Source organism: Nematolebias whitei, chromosome 3, assembly GCF_014905685.2.
Source record: "Nematolebias whitei isolate Nwh7 chromosome 3, NemWhi1, whole genome shotgun sequence".
Taxonomy (NCBI): Eukaryota; Metazoa; Chordata; class Actinopteri; order Cyprinodontiformes; family Rivulidae; genus Nematolebias; species Nematolebias whitei.
Window position 1 is genome coordinate 14854545 of NC_056500.1, and position 6850 is coordinate 14861394.

Sequence of the window (6850 nt, forward strand, 5' to 3'; positions counted from 1 at the left end):
TCTGAGCTGAGGTGAACTATTTCTGGTGGTGTTCCCCTACACAATAAAACAAGAAAAGAGGGAAAACACAGCAAAGATGAAGCTAGTTTTTTCCTGTCACACAGTGAGAAAACGATATAACTCAGTAGGGTCAGATCCAATCTCTTAATGTTTCACCTTTGAGTGCCCCACAGGTGGACGGACACATACCAGGCTGGAAGACACGCTCATACACAATGGGGAAAAGGACAAGGAAGGTTATAGCCTCGACACACAACAACACTCACTTGCTCAGGTCTTTGATTGATGACCCTGAAAGCAGCAGTAGATACCTACGCCCCCATGCACATATGGTCACATGCAACATGCAAATGTGAGAACCCACAGGGTAGAGGTCATTGAAATAAAGATGGGAAAAAAGAAACATTTTGTGATCAGATGTTCTTTCACAAGACAGCTGCTCACAGCTCATTTTTTAAAATGTTTGTAAAAGTCCAGGTATACTGATGGCTTTCGTGATATGTTCGAATCGATATTGTTGCTGTGCTTTTTTCACCCTTTTACTGTGTCTCGGCACCTATCAGGCAACGCCCAAGTCAGGGAGGGTTTTATTTTTTATTGCTGTCATGGAAACTGTGTGGGCATCTCGATCACACAAAATGATGGAAAGAAAAACAAGAACATAAAAGAGAGTTGCGTGTCTCTCCGTGTGTGTCAGTCTCGAGGTGTGTGTGTTTGAGTGAGAGTGAGTTAGGGGAAGAAGGGAAAGTCAGGAAAATAAAATCAAGTTGCTGCAGTGGCTCTTGTGGAAGTGCTGAAACAATTCAGTCACTAGACGCTGCCATGACGTCTGTCTAGTGCTGCACAAACAAACATTTCATGTGTTGTGAGATCTAATACTGCATCTCACATTATGTATTCAACAATTTTCCATCAGCAAGGCTGAAGTGAATAGATCAGATAAAAAAAAAAAGATTTTTATGTTCACTCTAATTGTTGTAATTCATATCACCAGAAGAAACACGAGTGACTTCATTCTTGGCTTGTTTTTCCATCCATTTCAGCTGCTTCGACTACCTCTGCCTGCATCAAATGCAACTTATTGTAGTTTTATTTTTGGGGTACTTTACAAACCCAACGGTCATGAATTTAACACACAAGCAAGAAAAATAAATATAAAGAAATTTATTTTAGTTTTGCCAGCCATGGTTGTAGCATATTTACATCAGAAGGCATATTGTGAACATATAATCTAACAAACACGGTGTAGATTCAGCAAAGAAATGTGACTGTCCTCCTAAAGTGCTTTTTTAATTCTGGGTCTAGATTAGACCTGTGAAAATCCTGAGGACAACACACACAGATGTATAATTTACAAGTGCTAAAAGTAAGAAATCATAAATGACTACTGTTGAGCTCTTGATGAGTTTAGGAATGAGCAGTAAAAGGTTTTTTTTTGTGTGCAGTGTTGCCTGAGGGAGACCCTGAATGATTTCCCTAATGGAAACTCTACCCCTAACTCAGACACAAGTCAATACATGAAAGGCACCCAGTAATACTACATTCTCTATACACTGTACCTATAACACTGCAAAAGCTGTGTTTATGTCGAACATTAGTTGATGAGGGGACCCTGCTTGAGAAAAGAGCACAACCTTAATGGGGAATAATTTCCTTTTCTTCCTGAAACACTTTATTGATTAGAATGATGGTCAATAATTGCTTTGGGCTTTCCTTGTTGCAGTATGATGTCAGAAGGGAAGGGCATCACATCAGAGTCACCATAAATCAAATTGCAACCTTCTATTTGGGCTCATGGGCTTTTCAAGTCTATTCATAAATAGGATGAAAGGCCGCATGCTGGATTTTCAGCATAGACTTGTCATAATTGTTTTTTTTTGTTGTGGTTGGTGTTTGTTATTGTGTTATTTTTCCATGTCTTCTTGTTTTTTGGGAGTCCTTGCATTTGTATTGTTTCTTAGTGTCTTCCTGAGTCAACAGTTTTTTCCTCAGTCATTCTTACTCTCAGAGTTGCATTCGGGCCCCAAAAATCTGATCCGACCCAGCCCCAGCCCGCAGTCATAATTTCCGAACCTCACCCAATCCGACAAATTAACAGTAATTACAGGTCTGAACATGGAAAAAAACCCCGACATTTTAAATTAGGTATTAACGGTCAGGGACACGCAGCTGAATAAAAGCGGCAGAAGATTCAGAGCTGAGTCTTTGTCCTTTCATGGCTAAAAAAAAAAAGAAGCATTTAAACCCTGTTTCTGCCTGCATACTTCTGAATTACTGAGACATGCTGACAGCTCTGACACACGTGTCTACTTTGGGATCTCACCTGTTTTGGCTGTGAGCATCCGCTGAGTGCAGCGTCTGAATGAACGTCCATTTGGGCGATGGATCGCTGCCTGGCAGTGCAGTCCCATCTGAAGCTTAACTGAACTTTTTATCTCTTTCAAGGCCAGTCAGCTCACGGTGAAATGGCTGCATGCAGCTGGTGGAAGTATGGCAAGCCATGGTACCATATAATCGGATCACGGCTGATACCTGACCTAAGTAAAAGTCCGAGACCGGCCCGGCCCGCCCATTAATCACATTATAACGACCCGTCCCGGCCTAATCCGGGTCGCTCTGGGTCGGGTTTTGTGTTAGAAATGACAGCGCTACCCTCAGTTAGCCATTTACACCTGCTCCTCAAATTCATTAGCCTCAACTGTAACTACACACCTGATTCCTCTCTGCCTACCTGTACGTCCTGCTCTCACTCCCTCTTCAGTCTGTCATACTGTTTGTTTACTTGTTATCTTGTTTGTCGGTTTCCTGCGTTCTCCTCAAAGTTTCGTTTTCTCTGATTTGTGTTTGTTTCCCTGTCAGCTTTGTCTTTTTTATTTTTTTGTGATTGAACATTGTATTTTGTGGTTATTTGTCCTTGTATTTATTATGTATCTTATCGTTGAGTCCTTACACACCAAATTCTGACCAAAGCATGACTGTGTTGTGATGAGCATCTTAGTTTGACCAACTAGTCTGGAGGCTTGAACTGAATAAAGCCAGAACAATGTAAGTACAGTAGTCCCTTGATACTTTGCAGTTCGACTTTCGCGGACTCACCTTTTCGCGGGTTTTCAACGTAAGATTGTGCTCGACACACAACTGTCAACTTTAATATTACTCACGTGATTGTGACGTATGGGATAAAAAGTTAACGGGAGCGGACGGGAGTGGAAACCAACAATAGGACAAAAAAACAGAAACAAAACAAACAAGAAAAAAAAAACCTTCAGACAAGCGCCACCATTTTGTAGTTTTCATTCAATAAGCCAATACTGTAACGCAAGTAAAAAAAAACTACACAACCCAGAAGCCAACAGTTGTTCCGGATGCTGCTTTCTGATGAAATTCATAGAACAGTAATGGAGGGAGCAAACACTAGTGGAGAAACCGATGTGGTAAAAATAGTTTTGGAACGCAAAGTCAGACGTAACAATCTATCTATTGAGCTCACAGAACTGGCAGGAAAGTCACAAATAAACTGAAGCTGAACTCATCCTTCAAGTGGTAGTAGTATCTTCACTGGTGAGTACCCATGTAAAATGTTGCAGTACTGTAAAGTACACATATGTATGTTGTTAAAATTACGTAGGTTTAAGAGTTTAGAACATTGTTAAAAACATTGCAAGGGTGTGGGAAGGGTTTATAAAGTCTTAACATGTATATAAATACTAAAATAAATATAACGTCCATACGTCGCAGATTTTCACCTTTTGCGGGGGTGTCTGGAACGTAACCCCTTGATAAGAAAGGTACTTTCCTTTCCTTTCAGATTTATAAGAGTCTATTCTTATATGGAAACCAATGTAAAACTGATGTACACTTTTTTATTACCTATGATAAAAATGATATTTTACAGTAATGCTGAACAGTAATTCAAACATTTGTTGTTATGATATCAGTGAGTACAATATCAATATCAAAGAACAACTTGCCTGCATTGAATCATTGTAAACACAGAAGAAAAAGTAAGGTAATTTGTGTTTGGTCAATATTTTTTGTTGTAGCAATGCTTCTTGGCAATCAATTTCACAACGCTGAAAAGCCTGTTTATTTTCTCTTTTTGTGTCCCTGCTTGGTGACAGATTTATTCGCATAATGTATTTGTAGGTTGAGCAGCAGAGGTGAGTATGTGGGGTTGTGTCCCTGAAAAATTTGCTAACTTTTCTCTGTCGATGCCAAACAGCTTATTCTGCTATTGACTGTTGTTTTGAGCATCTGGGAACCCCAGGTGCCGACAATCACTGACAGTTTTAACATTTAATTTCCACAACTCTAAATGTTTCTAGAGTGGGAGTGAGATTTTGCATTTATGAAAAATCTTTTTACCATACATTGTCAGTGCTGCTTTATTACACGGATCAGCTCAGACTAGGTGAAAAAGGACAATTTCTTGTTACTAACTCCCGATCAAAACATCCCAAAAAAACAGTTTTAATGGACAAAACAATTAGCCATGCATGTGCAAAATCAGTACTAAGGAACAAGAAGCTTTACAAAAATGTCTACAGTGTATCTGTATTTCTTTCTTTTAGACCACTGGAAGCCAATCAGTGCAGAACACATTCACAGTAAAAAGATGAAATGCCTACTCAGGTTACACTTTGGTTTTCTCTGCAGCATTTTGTTTATTAAAAGGTGCAATGCATCTTCTGTAAAACATTTTTTTTTTTTTTTTTTTTTTTTTTTTTTTTTTTTTTTTTTTTTTGATGGCCTCCCTTCTCCCCTTACAGCCATCCTCTCCACACCATTATTATTAAATATTTATTATAGTGACATTCTAGTGTAGGGTTTTTTTTTTTTTTTTTTTTTTTTTTTTTTTTTAATAGGATAGAAAAAAAGAAAAGACAAAGTAAGACTCCAAAATATAAGAAATATATACAAATAGAGCACACTTCAAAACACCCGGCCACTGTCTGTTCACCTGCAAAGAACATGACAAAACACAGCAACAAAATACATATGTATAAAGAACTTAAAATATTCATGGCTTTGCAGTAAGTTTCAATAAATATATATACCCATACCTACGCCTATATACATACATACATACATACATACACATGAATATACATTCACATACATATCTATATATCTACATATAAAGCCTACATAAACATCCCTGCTTCTATTTGTGTGTGGTTGTGAGCATGCATAAGTGTATAAGGCTTCTCTAATAGAACATTTATTAGTAATTGTGAAGCAGCAGAGACCCGACCCCCAAGACCAGAGGCAGACGAAAAAGCGGGGACCAGAGCCCAAGACCCCAGGAGGGACCCCGACCGCGGAGCCCCCAGAGCCACCCACACAGGGCGAACCACCCACCCACCCCCCAGAAGGGACCACAGGGGAGAACCGGAAGATCCCCACCAGCAACCACATACAGTGACCCCCCGGGGCCAACAGCGACAAACTCATAGGCCTCCGTCGGCACCCGCCACACCGATGTAGGTCCAGGTCCAGGCACCGAGGCCCGGGCACCGAGGACTCACACCACCCAGGCCAAGGCCTGACAGGGCCAGAGGACCCGAGCCCCACCAGGCAGACACCAGGCCGAGCCGACACACGCCCAAGCGCCCAGCCCCCGATACCAAGGGCCCCAAGCGCGCCGGCAGGCAAGGGCACACCCCACCAGGGGGCCGCGCGACAGGGGCGCGATGCCAAGCACCCCCAGTTGTATCAAAGAGGGGGCAGTCCGAGTCTCGGCCTAACAAATACCCATTCATACACATACACAATCACACTATCCCAACCTCAATCTCACATTCATTCACTCAAAGACATACAATAACGATACATTTCATTCTTATTCCCGATACACACTCTATACCCCCCAGGTCCAAGACATGTACCCGCCCTCTACAGGGGGCAGCCCATGCCCAAACCCAGGAGGTAAACCCATTCATTCTTGAGTGGAGAAGAGCCAATACCCCAGACCCGGCCCAGGCCATGCCCCGCCGACAGGACACCCCCCCACCATGAAGAGGACACGCCACCGACCACCCCCACACACCGCCAACAACCAAGCACGCACCCCCAGCCGACCGCCCGCCAGGCCCCGGCAGCCACCCTGGCCAGCGGGCCAACCATGGCACCCAAGAGCCAAGCTCAGGGGGTCCAAACAACCCCAGGGAGAGCACAGCGCCAGCACTGCCCATGGCAACCCCCAGACCCTGAACCCCCACATAGTCCTGGTCAACACCCGACGGCCTGCCCTTCTCCCGGACCCCACCCCCGGAATGGCAGTCAGGGAACTAGGTGGGTAGGAAGAGGAGAAAAAAATAAAATAAAATAAATAAATAACTAAAAATAAGACCCCGACACATACACCCCCACCCCTAGATGTGCTGTTGATGTGTGTTGTTGTATAGTGCCATTAAAAAGGAAAGAAGAAGGAGCAAAGGCTGGCAAGGTGCCAGTTTCCCCTCCACCCCAACTCTATCCAAACCCTAGTGTCTAAATGTAACCGTTGTAAGTGAGCACAGGCACAGGGGGTGAGAGTAAGGTCATCCCACCACCCATAGCCATGTGCCCACCTCAAATTCCTATATATGAATGTCATGAGGATGTTATGAATGAATGTCTAAGGTGTACAATAAAATTGAGTCCCAGGTGGCTATGGTCAACAAAGATGTAAAATTGTTGCAGCACACCCGAGCCCAAACAACCCTAAATGTATGGAATTGAAATGAAGAGGGTGGAGGTGCATGGTGAGGGATGGGGAGAAATAACTGTGAGAGCAAATGCTCCCACAGGGGGTCAGCTCCCCCACTGACCCAACAGCCCCCCCCCCCCCCCCCCCCCCCCCCCCCCC

At 43.1% G+C, this 6850-nt stretch overlaps 1 protein-coding gene across 1 annotated transcript in view; it reads right to left on the reverse strand.

Annotated features, from left to right (window-relative positions):
• LOC119430598 (cartilage oligomeric matrix protein) overlaps positions 1–6850 on the reverse strand; it is a gene marked incomplete at its 5' end in the record, with an annotated part of 568315 nt that overhangs the window by 294751 nt on the left and 266714 nt on the right. The window lies entirely within an intron of this gene.